The sequence below is a fragment of the Zootermopsis nevadensis genome, unplaced genomic scaffold (genome assembly GCF_977971745.1).
Source record: "Zootermopsis nevadensis isolate Lab colony 2312 unplaced genomic scaffold, Znev_1.0 Znev_ptg000020l, whole genome shotgun sequence".
Taxonomy (NCBI): Eukaryota; Metazoa; Arthropoda; class Insecta; order Blattodea; family Termopsidae; genus Zootermopsis; species Zootermopsis nevadensis.
In genome coordinates this window covers 836794-855330 of record NW_028259152.1, presented here as the reverse complement: position 1 = coordinate 855330, position 18537 = coordinate 836794, and the positions used below count along the sequence as shown (strand labels likewise).

Sequence of the window (18537 nt, the reverse complement as noted above, 5' to 3'; positions counted from 1 at the left end):
GCACAATCGTGAATTTCTGTTATAAGACGCGAGCGTCTAGAAAGCTAATGAGAGATAAAAATCATTGGAATATTTCGTATATAAAATTTTAAACGGAGAAGATTACTCAAGAATTTTTAATCAAACTCGATATCCGTTGTCGTAAATTAATATAAAAATTCCAGTTATACTTCAAGGCTTGTAATTCTCCAATGAGTACCATTTCGCTTACGCAGTCTTTCGTAATCCGGCTAATACTGTACTGCCCAGGTCCACCATTCTTGTCGCTCTAACAACGTCAAATGTAATTAAATATTACATAAAGCCAGGACAAAAAGAATTAGCTTTCCCCCTCTCTGCAGTGCAATCTCTTTTTAATTGCAGGAATTGCGTATGCGTGTGTGTGTGTGTACAGAGACACGAGGATTGAAATGAGCAAAACCACCCCACTGTGTTATTTATATTGGAGCTAAATCCGCTTTTCATGTATACCAAAAATGGCTAATTGATGACTCGCTCCCGAACAACGCATTATTAAATAATTAGGCCGTGTCAATATTATCTTCCTATTTTTGTCCTGCAAATGACCGCTTTTAAAAAATGGCTTGCTGCTAAAATTATTTACGTGTTTCTTGTTTAATACTATCCGACAGGTGGGCTGAGTCCGTCGTAACGCCACTTATTAAACCATACTTAACAATAACTGAAGCGTAAACACTTAACATAATCAGAATTATACTTCATAGTTAACATTAAGATTAATTACTAATTACTATTTTGAAATGAAAGATCGTATTTTAAGTAATTATATATGTTTGGGGCTTATAACATTATTTACTCACATGAAGGGGGCATCAGATTAAAAGATTGTGGGTACCTACAATCTAGAAGAATTCCAGTCTCCCTTGATAATTTTTATACACAAAATTGATAATTCATTAATATAAGCACTGCCCATTTTTTACGTTCATAAAAGTACAAGAAAATTTGTTATTAACATTAGATGACTTTTAGGGAATTTCATATAATAAATAACATATAATGTGACCTGCTACTAAGATTTCAATACTATGCACTATAAACTGTTTTTTTACCTTTTTTCGTGATCAGAGATATTTGTAGCTTGATTTCTGATTTTATTGTTAGGATAGGGTGAGGCTATGTGTCTGTAGAACGCGACCAACAGGTGCTCTACTCTCCATCCTCTACAACATTATACATGAGTAAACATGGAAAAGCAGAGGAATAATATTAAATAAACATAGACTACCCTGGACATGAGGCACGAATCTCATTCTCCGCTGTCAGAAGCCTGTGACTAACCGCCTGAGCTACGACGCGGTCTTAATTTATTAATCGTGGCTCAACTTTTGTCGCAAGCTAAAATAATATGTACATGCAGAAACATTTATTATATATTTTCTTTAACTTGCCCTGACCCCAAGGATAATTCTTCACTGTGTAGGTGTCCTCATTGTTTTTGTAGGATTATATGTAATATCTAAACGAACATTCATGTCGTCTTATGGTCGTACTGACATGCGGCATTTCTAACACACGTTACTGTCTTGATTAATGATATTCTTAGGATGTCTGTCGACAATGTCATATGAATTAGTAAGGTCACATGCGTGAAGGATGAAGAACGGAATATAGCCTGGTCCTCACATGTTGAGCACACATAGGGGATGTTGCTTTCTTTATAACCATCTGTAACAAACCAGTAGCAGAAAGAAGACCAAACCTATCAGTTTACACACAACACAAACACGGGGACAGAACTGACTGCATGGTGTTTTAAAACTTGACAGATATGTCAGACATTTTCGTACACTGCATCCTTACCGAGATGACACCCCCCTCCAAAAAAAAACACCCACTGTGTTAAAACATCTTGGGTATGTTGTGTCACGGGTGCTAGCATTACCATTACGAACAACGCCACCATAAGAGAAATATTTCTCGTGTCATTTTTTTTTGTATTCGGGTCATCACTTCCGCCACAGTCAAGCCGTCTTGGCGGTTTCCGAATATTTACATAATACAGCTGTGTTCATAAGATCAGGCGACACCTGAAAGTAAAGCTACGAGAAAGAATGAAACAATTGATAGATTCTAATGAAACTTGGCATGGACAGTATGACCTTTATGCTTTTTAATCATCTGACGTTAAAAGTATCAAAACCGACGCGGTGGAAACTTTAAGGGCATTAGACCACAGCCCTGATGAAGGCAGTAAGCGCGTACGAGACGTTCTATCAGACTACACGGCACAACACCACAGAAGACAGCCATATTCATATTCGACGCCGTGAGAATATAAAATCTCACACAGACCACAACCCATTTAATACCCCAGTCATACCGTTTTCTCAGTACATGGCATCATTTCCTCTCACCTCAATATAACCTCTGCAGTTGTAGCAGCGGCGTCAAACAAACTAATCGTGTTTGTCTGCTAGCATTTGTTCAGGGTCCTGTGTCTTTACGTCAGTGCAGTTTCGATGTTTCGAATGCTGCTGTATGCTTGTAACTTCCCTTAGGGCTGACAGGACGCACTCCGTCACAGCCTACCGACGTCCGCTGTCACTCAGCAGGAGTCAAATGGATACCTACTTTATACACTTGTTTCCGGTCTTCTTTGTGAACCATGTTTCTTTTTATTTTTGGTTTAATTGAGGACGTCAGTGCCTCTGACTTTGGCCTATATAGCGTAGAACCATGGGATGAATAAAGCATCAGAATGTATATGAAAGGAAGCGGTCGTGGTCGAATTTTAAGCACTACCCGGGTTTTTTTTTAGTGTTCTGTCTGACGACAGGTCCATATGAACAGGATCCTTCCATCCTTTTCTCGGACTGGGACCTGTACATATACGTTCTTGGCAGATGATCCAGAAGTAGTTTGCCATTGCCTTCTTCTGTGTGTGAATGGAGTAATTGTTGGGATGCCACGGAGAAACCGGGGAAGCCCCCGGAGGAAAACTCCGTGTCGCCTAGACCACGGCCTTGCCCAACACAAGTTATAAATTCGGGCACCGCCGGGAATCGAACCCAAGACCCCAGGATTACAAGGCCAGCGTTCTAACCGCTAGACCACCGTGGCTATCGAACCCGAGACCCCAGGATTACAAGGCCAGCGTTCTAACCGCTAGACCACCGTGGCTATACGTCTCATACCGGAATTTTAATCGATAACTTTCAGCATAAGAAGAATGAATTTAAAGACGATGAGTAAGTGGCAATTTAGATAATGTAAATAGGAACATACTGATTATAAAGATATTTTATATAGCAAAAATCCTTCTCTTGTTTAATTACTGTTACAGTGACTACATTTTATCTGAAATATTTCTGGTAATATTTCTTTGAAGGCAACTGAATTTGGCCTTAATATTTTAAGAAATAATCAGAGCTGAAAACATGTGTTGGGTTTTATAAATTCACGGACCATCCAGCTCCAACTTAATAAACTTTTGCTTTTCGGTTATTGTTTAATTCCTCTTGTAAATTATCGTTATAGCACACTGGAGCTTAAAGGTTTCTGACCGTAACGAGCGCATTCTACCGAGACTGCTAACAACCGAACCAGCGGAGAGCAGAAGCGACTATTAGAGCCGATCGGTGTGACGTAGTAAATGATAAATAACTCTGCTTCTTATTCTGGAGGAATTCTATGTTATTTGAATTCTGGCAAAGCATCGGCCATCCTCAGCGGAACACATGTTGAGAACAGATTATTTGAGAGGCCTGCGTGTAGGTGAGATGATAATATTGAAACGGATTTTTAAAAGCAGGATGTAAAGATGTGAAATGGATTAATGTGGCTCAGGAGGGTCCAGTGACAACTCGTGTGAACACAAGAATGCACCTTCAGGAAATTTCACGGCTAGGTGAGAAATTAAATGAGAAATGTAAGAACTTCTCAGGTATATGAATATTACACACCCCTTGTATATGTTCTCCTTTGACAAAAACTAATCTATTGATCAGGAAATGAATCCATACGCTGGCGGGAGGAGATAAGAAAACCCTACAAATTTTTGAAACGCCCGAAAATCTAGGCTTATATGGTGGAATAATATTAAAATTCATCTGGCAAAAATAGGGTTTGATGGTACAGATTGGATTTATCTGGGTCAAGACAGGGACCAGTGGCGGGCTCATGTGAATACTGAACACTGTAATTCCATAAAATGTCGGGAGTGTATTAGGTAGTTAGCCTAACATATGTTACATATGATAAATTTTTCTTTTGACGGAGCGATTGTTAATAGCTCCAAACTACTTCAGAATACAAGTGTTACTTGTGGCGTTGTTGCTCCGAAATGTAGTGCAGTGGCTGCCAGCGGAGCTATGGTATGTTACCTGTAAGTGACCTAAGAAAGGTAACCTTTAGCAAAGGCAGTGAAACCTAACGCGTGTTGTATCTGTTGTTTGATTGGCTTAAGTAACGTGTTCTCAGTCTGGTCTTCCGCTGTAAAGAAAAACGTTTTCCCACCTTTTCTTCAATCCCGCCCAAAACACAATGCCCTTCCGTAATACCACACCTGCGCCACGCGCCCAGTAGAACGACGTCCATTAACTGAACTAGTGTGCTACATGCTCGAGGTAAAAGCGGCTCAAAGGACAATGTTAGACATCGCTGTATTCTGAAGTTTACCCAAACATCCTTGAAATACGCGGGTTTATAAATACAGTATAGTATCACAAAATGAGTTCTGCAATAACTCTAAAGCCCTTATATTAGTTGACTTCAAAGATGGCGTTGTAATTATCATACACAATGTGATGTAATACGTTACGGCCACACAATTTTGTACTCACCCTGTTATTTGCTGAAGCCATTTTGCTGCACAGCGTCATCATAGTATCCAATAACACTACAACCTACATCATGTAATGATCACGGTTTCTTACACATTAAAATAAACACACACATCACATATTTCATGGTTTGCTTGCTGTTAAAACACACGCACACGAAAACGAAGCGTCCCATCAGAGACAACGCGCACAAACTCAATGTCCACCAGGTGGCTCCCTCCTCAATCACACAAGTGTCTCCACTGATACCAACCGAATCTGCTTCGGAAGTAGTATAAATGGCATGCTAATACAGCGCATTGTATTTCTGCCCCTGAGGTAGGCAAGACACACGACGACCTTCAAGCGAAAGGGAATAGAATATAGGTCATTGTAACGCTTTAATTTAAAGCAGAGATCAGCAACAAGCGGCCAGCGGGCCGCACGTAGCCATCGAAACATTTTTATTCAGTCTCCTGACTTGGACATTAAAAAGTAATTCCGAGAAACAATGATTTTAAAGGACACTTTCTAATATGTAAAGGTAAACAATCGTAAAAAGTTAATGAAACACAAATTGTATAAATGTAAGTTTTTCAAAGTTAAAATCGAGTTGTTATGCAAAGGCACATTGATACAAAAACAAATATCATTTGTCCTGTGGTAACAACGGTAACTAAAGTTTTATGAAACTGACAATGATTAAAAATCAAGTCTGAAAACTAACGGCGTCCTTACAATAACCTCACTTTTTTTTAGAGTAATACACGTACTTACAGACTGCCATGTATCACCCTAGAAATTCATTGTTTTAAATATAAGACGTAAGCAATTGTGTTCAAATAATTTTCTCTCATGCTTGCAAAGTGTAAAAATTATAATATGCATTACAAGTTTGTAATTATTGATGAAGAAGAAATATTTGTGTCAAATTTCAACATAATGTGCCTTATTAAATGGGTTGTTGAGCCATGTAATAATGGCTGTACACCATTGTTTCTCAATAACATATTGATTAATTTTATATCCTACTGGGCAGACTTTCAAGTCAAATTTTGTTACCTTCTTCAATTTCCATACTTCGTTTAAATATGTCATGATCGCTTTATATACGCGTATATTATTACATAAGCTCTGTAGCTGAAATCAACGTGGTTAAATAACATATCCGATATGTTGTAACAGTTTTTAGAATACTAAATAAAGTAACATGTAATGCTTATAGTCCGATGTGGTTTGACTTTCAAAACACGCGAAACTCATTTAAAATTCATAAATTCAACAGGAGGAATAATTTACTGAAAACTCAAAACTGAATATGGAGTATGCCGCGATTTGAGAGTTTTGCAACTACTATGAAGTTTGAGACTATTTATAGTCGGTCGAAATAGATGAGTATCATATACGTTATATGTAAATTTTAGCCAAAATAAACTTGCCGGTAAACATTTTGAGAATTTATAACAACGTCCAGTCACATTACACAAACTAATCCTTTCTTCTTCTTCTTCTTCTTCTTCTTCTTCTTCTTCTTCTTCTTCTTCTTTTCATTGTTTAGGTATTCTGGTCCGTCCATTTTTCCGGGATCCAAGCGTTTGCATACGAATATAAGCTGACAAAGAAAACTAGTTCTTACATTTCGCAACAAATGATTAACCGATTTCACTAGATTAATTCAATTTCAAATATTGAACAAAGCCTGTGATACACGAAATTACAGTACGCATCTGCATTTAATTGTTGTGTGTTAAACAAAATCTACATACACGTTCTTCATTTCTAAAATAAGAATATAAAATCCAGAAATGAGTACAAAGTCTCAACAAAAGAGTTTTTAGAAAACATTTCCTTCGTTCATAAGATAGTATAATTGCGTCATATTGTCATATCCAATATATGAAAATAATCTGGATATGAACATCACCAGAAAACATCACCAAAAAGCTACACAACAGAAATTGTAATTGAGTTTTAAGTTTGTTGATATAATTTTACACCTGAAGATGGTTCGATGAAACCGAAACATGTTGTAAAAATGTTCCAAATGTAAATCGATTATTCGATGTGGAACATGAAATGATATTTTAATTATCTTATTTGTAAATTTTAAATATAATTGTGATTAGACGGACAAAACCGAATAATTAATTTCCTTCGTTCTTAGTTACACAATAAAAATTTGTTAACATAATTTTCTAAATAAAATTTATATATCTTGATGAGATAGACCATGTGTTTTATCTTTTGCAGTGTACCCATTTTTTTTACAATTGAGGAAGTATATTGATCCGGAACGTTGTCTTCCTATGAGTCCACACAGCTCTAGAAACCAGAGGACATGTAAGTAAATATATACGAATTTATGACAGGCTCGGGACAGAGGTGAGTGGACAGCTTCATGGCCCTTCTGATTTCACTCTCGGAGACATTCTACCCCCAAACCATCGGCTAGACAGGCACCAGTCAAGGGGTAAATGTTTAGTGAAGAGACAAATTTGCCCCTATCACAAATTTAAGCCAGGTCGTCTGAAGTATCATTTTTTTTATTATTATTTATTTGACTGCAAATGGGTTTTTACCCGGTGGCAGTGGTCCTACAATAAGACACAAAAAAACATAAGACAACAAAAATAATAACAACAGAACAATGAAACAGAACAAAACAATAACACAAAAAACATAAGACAACACAAACAATAACAATAAGAAACAACAGAACAATGAGACACAACAAAGCAATGAGACACAACAATACAGTAAGACAAAAAGACATGACACAACAAAACAACACACCACACTCAAAATAAAACAACTCATAATATTACAAAACCGTATAACCTAAAGTACATAACTTAAAAATTAATACCAACTAGACATAAGTCAGTAACAGTAATGAATCACACGTTTCATCAGGACCTTCTCTTCACTTCACTACACTTATGATCATCATCATCGTCCTAACTCTATGCAGAGACTATTAATTAAAGTTACAAAATATTGGATAATTACTTCAATATTCATCATACATTTATGTCCTTCTTCTGTTAAATTGTACGAATGCGATTACCGCTACTATTCGAGGGCAGGGGAGGTTTCGAAGTGGTTCAAGGAAGGGTTTGATGGCACACTGAGGGCAAAGCCAACCTAGTCTATTGTCAACCTTATAATCAATTACGTCATTGGCGAGAAACAATGGTGCTGTGTGATTAATCGTACAACAACTGAACACTGTCGAGCGACTAGCGACTTGTCCCGCCATGCCACGGGGCAACAGATGTTCCTCCCCATTAATCAGCCAGCAGCAACCTCCCTGGTAGCTCAGTCATTGAAGGAGTTTGTTGATAGTACACATAACGTATAGCTTCCGGAGTTTGTGCTCTACAAAGAGAAATCAATGAAGACAGATTCAAGATCTGCAGTATTTATAAGGCCCCAAGAAAGTCACTGGCGCCTGTTAAGTATAGATGTTACTTAGCAACAGACCCGGAACATTAGTGAACGGATTAATCCCATTAGCAATAACTGGAGGGCGAAGTCCCAAAGGGCTTGACGTGTAGCTGGAAGGGGTAAAGAAGAAATACGTAAATAATTTTGGCGGGTAAACCGCACGATAGACCCAGAAAGTGCGATATTAATATTAAAATAATTTTTAGAAAGCGAATTGTATTTTATTGATGTCAGGATCGTGTTCAGTGGCGAGACTTTGTTGTCAGTGAAACGAAAGGTTTTATTAGAATTATACATTTTGGAGTATACAAATTTTCTGAAAGTTTAAATTTAATAGAAGCTTTAAATATTGAAAATTCCTCTTATTTAGTTTTATAGACAATGGTGCCCGTCTAATATTAGGCCCTTGCCGCTCGACAAATAGGATCCCAGATTCAATTTTTGTTGTAGGAAGAAAAGAACTAGATTTATATAAATATTTGAGGTTTTCACAGCGATAGAAATGAGGATCTGGGTCTCTCTAGGTGGTTACCAATAATTTTTCTCAGCCTTCATTACTTATGATGGACGTGATATAATCGCCCGAAGTGTTGGTAACTGCTCACTAGATCACACAACACTGCAGCCAAGAGACCACGATCCGTAGATTTATATTGATTTGAGTCTGATTCAAAGCACGTGTATAATGGATCTACGATATGGGCCAAAATGAAATTCTTCTGACAAGTTTTAGTATTCGCCACTCATACTTTATTACAAGAGGTGCAGAAGATGAAAAACGCAAACGGGCAAGCTGATGGAAGACCATAGACTGCCTACAACGTATTCACGTTAGGTACTAAGAAAGATGTATGAACGTGTAAATATATTACGTCATTTAGGATTCAAACTTTGTCTTTTAAATACATTTTCTTTGATAAATACACAACATCTGCAGATCTGAATGACAGGCCTTAAGATATTACGATACAGTCTGTGTTTAGGAAAATTAGTGTCGACAAAAATTTGACATCTGTGTGAAATAAATTCTGTCTCGCATCGAAGATGTGAGATTACATTTAAGAAGTCCCGTTAATGACCTTGAAGAGTAGTGTAACGTTTGAGAATCCTTCAGTGACACATACATAATTAATCGTTGCTGAAGCACTAACAAGTTTGTTTAATTTCCGACATTATCTTAATCAAGAAAGCAATTTTGCGAAGATCCGTACAGATTTAACGTGTTTAGGCTCGGGACTCAGCTTTCACAGCCACCGGACTTTTTATCGATGTTTAATTACTTAAGTTTACGTCATGTTCTAGGAGAGATGACAAATAGCTCACGTGCACAAAAACAAGCCGAAGTGATTTCAAGCACGGATTCATGATCCCTTGACACACACAAAATTATTCTAATACAAGAAGGATTAGTCTGACAGCCCAAAGTCTATCACCCATGGAAAACCATGCAAACCGTTAGTTACTTTGTTCGTCCTTTCATCCCTGTTTCCTTTCTCACAAACTTTAATTCTTCTTTTATTCTGCCCTCTCGTCTTTTCCTTATTTCTTCCTTCCATTATTTGTTTCCCTCTATCTCACTACCCGCCATATTTCAATGGGTACAGCAACCAGGATATTTAATGGAAAGTCCGTGGTTCGATTTCTGGCAGCGACAAGAAATTTATCTTTGAAGCACCACGTTCGGACTGACCGATGCCCACAGACCCTCATGACGAAAGTGTACAGGGGGCTCATTGCCCGTAAATCGGCCGGTTCGAGAAGCTATCCGATTACTTCTATCTAATATCGAAGTGTAGATTAGTGGAGCTGTAGCTCAGCTCCCCTCTTCATGGCGCGATGTTTGTATCTGACAGTAACAAGTTAGCACAATAATTTAAGAAATTGTGTTAATCAAACTCTAATCTAACTTAAGGCAATTATAAGAACACTAAAAAGCAACTGTATCCCAGTAACCAATAATAGCTTATAATTACTCAAGACTTACACCAGCACTCGACACCCTTAACGTTTTCCGAAAGAATGGTTCGGAAACAGTGGTCGAAAGAAGAAAAATAGTTGATTTCTGACTCTTCTATCATAAATCTACAGATTGACAGACAGCATTTAGTAGAGAAAATTAATCTTACAAAAAAATCAGTATTCTCGGCTGCTATTGTGTTTCTAACCTCGTCTGATAATACATTTTTCCTTCCGCGTCTTAATTTCACTCCCTTCACATAATATTTGTTTCCTTCTCAATGCTTGTTCCTTCATTAATTCTGTCTCAGTACAATGTAATATATCAAGTACAGAAGCAGACTCTCAGCAATTCGGCACAACCTAGTCTAATTCTCTGCAACCGAATTTTGTATAAATGCATTAAGATAACACGTTGTCACCCCACTATTGCCCCCAGTAATATTCTTACAAATAAAATTCATATTCAGACGGAGGTGATATTTTTCTCCATCTTTAGAATGGAACGATATTTTCCTCCGAAACATTGATAACCAGCGTAAAAACTCATAAGACCACATTCGACTTCTTAATCACCTTCATAACCACAAATCTTAAACCCAATTTTATGTGGTAAACTTTAATCTTCGATACAACGTCTTTAAACGACATAACAAACGTCGTTTTGACAAGCAGATATTTCGAAAACATCCTTTCCCTCGTATCCGGAACATCAAAATTCGGTAGTCACTGTTTTGTCATAGTTTCGAATTGTTGTTATGTGACAGTGTCATTTCTCGTCGCTCTTGGAAGCAAAACCTGTATATAGCATATTAATTATCCCGACGGAACACTGTAATATCGTGACGTGAGCAAAGATTAATTAAAACATGGGCTTTCCCCAGGTGGATGCCACAATGTAAATTAAAGCCAGTGCAAAATCTCGAACCAACTGTTGGCGGTGGGAGAATGAAAACACGACGATTAATTATAATGGCTTGATTATAAGTGGTGAAAGTATATTTGAAGTTCCACAAGTAAATCTACATCTGTACAAATACAGCTAAGCTTTGTGTCTACGTTCAAACAAAGATCTTTAAGCTCTAAGTAGCAGCTGAGAATTTCTAGTTACAATTCATAGAAAAAAATAATGGTAAAGAAGATATTGCATTTCACATACATTTATGATACACTGTTATTATTTATGAAATTAACGTTCCATCGATAAAGATGAACACCCTGATGATGGAGGCAGTAAGCATCTCTGAAACGTTGGTAAAGTTCTACTAGACTACACTTCGTAATATGTCAGAAGACAGTCATCTTCAAACTTGCCGCCATGAGAACCTGAAAAGTCAAATTCTTTTTACTACTTAATACTAAAAATAACTTCTGCATTCATGCAACTTTTCCTTTCATTATTAAAGAAATATGATAGCATCTAATTTATATACCATTTAACCTAAAATCAAACACTGCATTTGCTATCTTCAGAGTGGAGAAATTCAACATCGAATATTAAAATAAATTTAAATTGTAAATAAAGTTTCTTGTACAGGTTCCTAGTCTTGCGTTTGTAAATTCTCCTCGGTTCATGTTACATGCACACCTGTCCGTTACTATTTAGAGAACAATAGGATTTACTCTATCTTACATAATCTCTTAAAATTGAAACATAAGACTGCAGTAATGAACAGATTAATACAGTCCTCGTCAAGTCTCAGAGGAAGTGATGCCATGGTTTTATTTTCTTGTAAGCCTCACGCTTTTATCCTGTTTCACGCCCCTCTTGAGAGAAGGAAGCTCCCCGAATAATAAAATGAAGGGTTGTGACCCTTCAGAAGCCATCATCCCTCCAGTGTCATTGGCCTTTTGCAATACAGCCCCGATGACGGTGTACACTTCCGTTCTTCTGCTGATGAAGGAGAGGTGCCTGACTGCAGAATCCCTTTCCTCAAACACGGTTTTCTACCTGAATAGGAAGCAACACAACCCCACAGTCCTCATCCCTTCAACCTTCACCTTAACGCACTGTAAAAGGACGTTGTCAGCTATTTTAAGTGGAAGTGACGTTATCTTTGCTTGCAGACCCATTGATCTACCGCCCGTGACGGGAAAAGCTACTTTCCGCTAATGAAATGCAAAATATATTCAGAATAGGGAGAGGGTGTAAAATAGAACAGCGTACTTTTTGCAAGCGGGAATACTGTTATGCCGCTGATATAGGCTGGATGATGTCTAGTGGAAATCCTTTATCAAATCAACGTTCATACGAGGTGTGATAAAAAAGAGTAGAAAACATTTCCCTCTTGTGAAGCTGAGTTCATTTATTGAAAGTTTCTTTCTTTCTGTACGTTACCTCATCCTCGAAATTGTAAATGTCAGATCTGATTGAGAATTTTAACGGAGACCGACTGCGTTTTCAAAAGGGCTAAATAACAGAAATTGTATAACACGTTGAACTTATCAGGTAACCTAACTCGTACTAGATGAAAGTCAGTGACCGTCTTCACGCTGTGACTGCTTTAACCGAGGTTCCCATTGGACAGGAGGCTGGACACGTTCTTCAGTCAAGAACTAGAAAATAAGTATACTGCACATGCCAGCATTCGAACCCATTCCTTCGGCACCATAGCCAGCCACACTGCTGATTCATTAACGCTGCTCAAACGTTTCTAAATTTATCTACTGGTGACATAGAAGCTTATGAAAGTTAAGACCAACCATAATTTAGACAGGTGAAACCGTTACACGGGTTCATCGGATAAACAAAAGAAATACGAAATAATTGCTCTGTAGAAAATGTAACACATATAACTATCCAACATCTCGTGAGCCATCTCTGATATGTCACGAGAGCCATTAACCTCATATTATTACAATAAAATTCCATTACCTCTACTTTAGTTGCACGTGGTTAAAGTCGGTAGCTAATGAGCGGTCTAGTTTTCAGTGAATGCACTCAACGTTTGAATTGTGTCGGGAAACATAGTTCCTTTATTTAACTCTTAGGAGACTTAAGCTAAGAATTTCAGCTTGGCATTTTAGTGATTAACTCTTGAAAGGCCCTGCATACCTTTGTATTGATTTATATTTAAAAAAATAATTAAAGTAGATTATAATTTGCCAAGTTTTTGATATTGCTCGGTTTGTATCGTCGTAAATTATCTTATTTCAGTAATTATATGCAGCTTTCTACACCATCATGAGCTAAAAGAAGGAAGATATAGTAACAGAAAAGTTGTGTAGTCTGGTAGAAGTTTACCGACGTTTCAGAAGTCCATGAGTCCTCCAACATCAGAGTTATGATTGAACTTCTACCAGACTATACAGCACAGCAGTCCGGAAGACAACCATCTTTTTACTCGTCGCAGTGAGAACTGAAATCTTAATTAATATAAAGCATGTTTTGTGGTTATTAAATTGACAAAGGCTGTAATTAAATCTACGTTGTCTCTTGTACAGCCAGAATGCAAAACGCTTGGAAACTCAAGTCTTAATGGCGCTAAGACATTTTGAAATATTTCTCAGCGTTTATGTGTATCTGCACACGAATTTCCGGCCACAAGAAGGCCATTATATTGGCCTGTAGTTGAAATGTGTGTAGGCATTTGTCCTATTTCTCATGGAGAATGAGACACGCGGGGCTTTGAAGTCAGAGCTTGAAATTAATGGAGCAACAGATATATCACTTCTGATTTATAAGAGACAATTCACGTATATTTTGTCCAGAGAATCAGAGTAAGCGCACTGCGATAATTTGTAAACTCAACGTCTTCTACGCTCAAATGCTGAGAGTTTATCAGTGCTCATGCCCTTTTGTGTTATCATTTTTTCTTTTAATTTAGCATAATATAACTCACACAAATAATAAATGTTATTATAAACTTTTTCTTCGTGGTGGCGTCTTGAAATACATTTTCTTCGATATTATAGAAATATCATTCACTCCCCATTAGCCAACATGAAGCTACAAAGCAAAATGGACATAAGGGAGGATTACGTACTGAGGTGCCCACAGCTCAGCTGTTTCATTGACTCACATGTCTCACATTCTTGCTAAAAGTATTACTGGGGCAGTGGAAATGTTACAACAACAGTGACCTGGAAGATTGCTGTCTTCCGTGTTGTGGCGTCGCGTGGTCTGGTAGTTTCAGAGGTTCTTGCTGCCTCCATCATCAGTAAGATGAGTACAAAAGACCACTGAATCGTTGGTAAAATTCCACCAGGCTAAACGGCGCTACATTCCAGATGACAGCCATTTTCGTACTGATTTGGAGAAACCTCTCAGTTATAGTAATCTACTCCATTCCTTAATTTAAATGATTTGAAAAATCGAATCTTGAAACTCATACAATGTTTTGGAAAACGACCACCTGATAGATCGATTAACAGATGGGAGAGTAACACTGATTAGCAAAGACTTTTAATGTCATTAAATAACTTTAGTTCTATAAATCTAAGAGGTCCTAACTATGGTGTGTCACATACAATATTGTTTTTATCCTGTACTAAATCCGTCGTTCTGAATATTAAAATGTAGCCAAGACGTTTCAAGGGCTGGCTATGCCCACATCTTCAGGTGATAAAATCCTACTCCGTAGAGACATTGAACCTGAGATTCAGACATTCGTTTCTTCAAGGCATTCTTCGCACAGAAATGAACAGTAGTGTAATTGCTCTCTGAAACTCATATGATTTTTCTCCACGTATTTCGTTTGATATCTCTCTGCCATTTTCCTAGAAATATGGATGGCATCCACGAAAAATTAAGAACGGACCGAATTAATGGAATTTGCTGTTACAATGACACTGCTTTAATTAACATCGCTGGTATCGGCGTCAGAACTGCGAACTGATGTTTTGAGGTTAAATCAAGAAATTTCGTTTCAGTGAATTGTAATGTGAGCGCGTTCTCACTTCAACCCAAGAAACAAACAGAAATTTCAAATGTCAAACGGAACAACACGCCTCTCTGTTGGTTCTTGGAGGCGACAGAAGATGGAGTGCTTGCGGTGTATTGAGAAGACATGTCAGTGCTGCAAGAGTGGGTGAGATGGAGGATATGAGATACAGCGTAGGCTCTTACACTACAGGCTGGCCGACAAACAGGCACCACAGGCAAATTCATTCGGAGGTACAGTCCCTCAAGAGAACCAAAGACAATGGAGAACTTCGTAAGTTGTACAATTCGTGCAAGAAAGAATAGTGTTACAAGATTGGAAAAGTGTGCTCTTTGGTGTTCTTCACGGACGATGTTGTTAGCAAGTTGAAACAGGAATTCGATACAAATTTGATATATCCTATTCAAGCAATGACAAAGACTACAAGAACACAAACCTAACTGAATAAAAGATTAGCAAACTATGGAACAATGCCAACTTAAACAAGCCCCGCAGTAAATTACCTTCGCGTCTCAAATATAAATATTGCAATACAAATGAAAATTTGTTTAAAGGGAGCGTGGGTGGAAAAGTAGAATTCGAACCTTGATCAGGCCCAGTTAAGTTTTGGTCTGAACTATTTTACATATTATTTCATTACTTTGATACATTTACAGAAATAATTATCAGTTTATTACCACCGACGGAGTAATAATTAGCCTTTAATCCTTATTCTGTGCTGCCTACTGTGTAGTTGTTAATCATACGAATTGAAGTATCGTTAACACAACACATAGATATAAAATGTATTATCCAAAGTCCAGGATCCGTGTACAGCAATGATAGAATTATTCAAGGCTGGCCTTGTAATCCTGGGGTCTCGGGTTCGATTCCCGGCGGTGCCCGAATTTATAACTTGTGTTGGGCAAGGCCGTGGTCTAGGCAACACGGAGTTTTCCTCCGGGGGCTTCCCCGGTTTCTCCGTGGTATCCCGACAATTACTCCATTCACACACAGAAGAAGGCAATGGCAAACCACTTCTGGATCATCTGCCAAGAACGTATATGAACAGGTCCCAGTCCGAGAAAAGGATGGAAGGATCCTGTTCATATGGACCTGTCGTCAGACAGAACACTAAATAAAAAAAAGTTATACACAGAAACTAACGATATAATATTTTAATTGCTAACCATAGTCTCTCATGTAGTAGATTTTGACTACATTTTTGTTATCTCGACATTTCAATAGGCTTATATTTAATAAACATAGATTAGTTTTTTCATATGTTTTCATAGATAGTCTTTGAAGAATTTTGCCGATGTCTTAGAGGCCGTCTTGAAAAACGTTGTCCCAGAGACGTAAGCAGAGATGAACTGCGGGTTCCTAGGCCCGAGTCAGTCCGCAAGATTCCTTACAGAAGGCGATAGGTAAGGAAATTAAGGTTCTTCCTATACCTAAAAGGAAAAACGGAGTCCTCGTAATGTGTCGTGATGGATCGACTTTAATTTCGACTTGTGAGTTCTCTGTGAAATGCGAGTCATTGAGTGGAGAAGGTGTCAGTGGAAAACATAGCAAGACAGACGAGAGAGAGAGGGAGACAGTTGGTATAGTGCGCAATTATTCTCTGGTACATTAAACAACGAATGCTTCCGTTTCTGTACTCCTGTAAGTGACTCTCTCTTTCTCAGGCATATTACCCATTATTAATCTACGCCCTGATCAACGGTTGCACCAAGTACAGAACAGAAGTAATTATAGGCGCCGACCATCGGCATTAGTCCACATTGCAACAAGGTGACTTGTAACTGAGAAAAAACATGCTTAACAAATAATCGAATCTTACAGCGTATGGCTATGTTATGTTTGCATAATAATACGTATTTCCTATAGAAAAAAATTCTTCATGCATTTTTGTTTCATGCAAGCTACTTCCCCGTGACATCTCGAATTCCTTGTTTTTATTTTTCGAACAACAGAAAGCATGAAGTACATATAACAAAGTTTATTTCTACGTAATTTGACCCATTATATGATAATTCTATTCATAGTTTAACAGTGAACAGTGAAAGAATTTAGAATAACTAATTAAAATGTCATACACTTTTCATCATCGTATACCACATGATGATGTTCAGATATTAGACAAACATGTTGTGGCTACAATAAAACTATAATTAATACGCATTAAATTTGTTGTGTTGACGGAACTAATACTTAATGTACGAGTATCTTATATTTTAATTAAATGCACATTTAGCGATATATATATATATAATTTAATGCTGCGAGTGAAGTTTCAGAATTTATTGACGAAAATATTTGAAATAGATTACCTTACATTATTATCTGAATAAATGTTATGCCTATAATTGTAAGCCCTACTCAAAATCCATAGTTAATATCACCGTCCATTCGGTATAAACTAATAATTATGGGCTCCCCGCACAACATTACATGTCTAAGTCAATATATTCCAGCTAGATACTCCTAACAAATGGCTAGATCATAGTCGGCGTTAGAACATTCTAGTAGGATTCTGGTAATCCTGTAATTGGAGAAACGTAATTAGTGGGAATCAATTTGTGTGTTGCGGGTGGCAGGTTCAGGTTAATGACCGCAATAGGGAACTGAAAAGACTACCCTGTCTCTAACCCTTTCTAAACGAACTGACGTTATTACACGTATATACAATTAATAAAAGAAGAATTTGTCACGAGTCAGTTGTAATGGAACTTTCGCGCTCATGAAGTAGTTAATAACATTAATCTATGACAGCGAATGCACAATGTATTTCCTGGAAATGAATGCGGGCGTTTCCTCTAAATATCCAGCTACAGCTTTAAATACATTGGAGATTTGTGGAGGTTGGACACATTTGTGGTTACCTATTTTTTATACGTATATTATGCCACGCAGTGCGGCCATAGGGGTGGCTGTCTGAGTCTGGAAACTCATTTAATTACTCTGTTTTATTGATCTACGTTTCTGGGTTGTATTTAACCCTGTGTGGTCAGGTAGATTTCTACCAGCGGTTCGGTAAAATACTCAATCTTCAACCATGGGCTGTGATTGGCAATTCGTGCGAAAAATTCTACAAAATATATTATGGTTATATTTTATAAAGTTAATTATAAATCGAGGAAAGTCATCGGGCGTTAATTACGGTAGTAGAAAAATAATTTTAACAACTGTAGATAAAAGCTAAGACTAGGCGTATCAATTACGGCATGAACTGTAACATTGGTTGTCTTGTGGATTCGCGAAACTAAACGTAAAGACTCGATTGTGTTTTTTGAAGGATACTTCATGAGAAAAGTTACAATTTTAATTACACTGTACATAATATCACACAGAATAAGCTGATTATGTTTATCAGTCCGTCTTCTGACTCATTTGTTTTCTTACACGAGAATTAACGCTTTAACAAATCTTTGACAATGATCGAGCGAGATGTACCATAAAAGGTGCGTCCAGACTTATTCGTGTTT

At 37.5% G+C, this 18537-nt stretch overlaps 1 protein-coding gene across 3 annotated transcripts in view; it reads right to left on the bottom strand.

Annotated features, from left to right (window-relative positions):
• LOC110829709 (discoidin domain-containing receptor 2) overlaps nucleotides 1-18537 on the bottom strand; it is a 405885-nt gene that overhangs the window by 362467 nt on the left and 24881 nt on the right. For 2 of the 3 annotated variants that reach the window (XM_087351871.1, XM_022063712.2), the window contains exon 1: nucleotides 4806-5011. The exons of the other annotated variant lie outside the window; for it this stretch is intronic. The gene's annotated coding sequence lies outside the window, so the exon portion shown is untranslated. Of the gene's footprint in view, nucleotides 1-4805; nucleotides 5012-18537 lie in introns of those variants that run through there. 3 annotated transcript variants of the gene reach the window in all.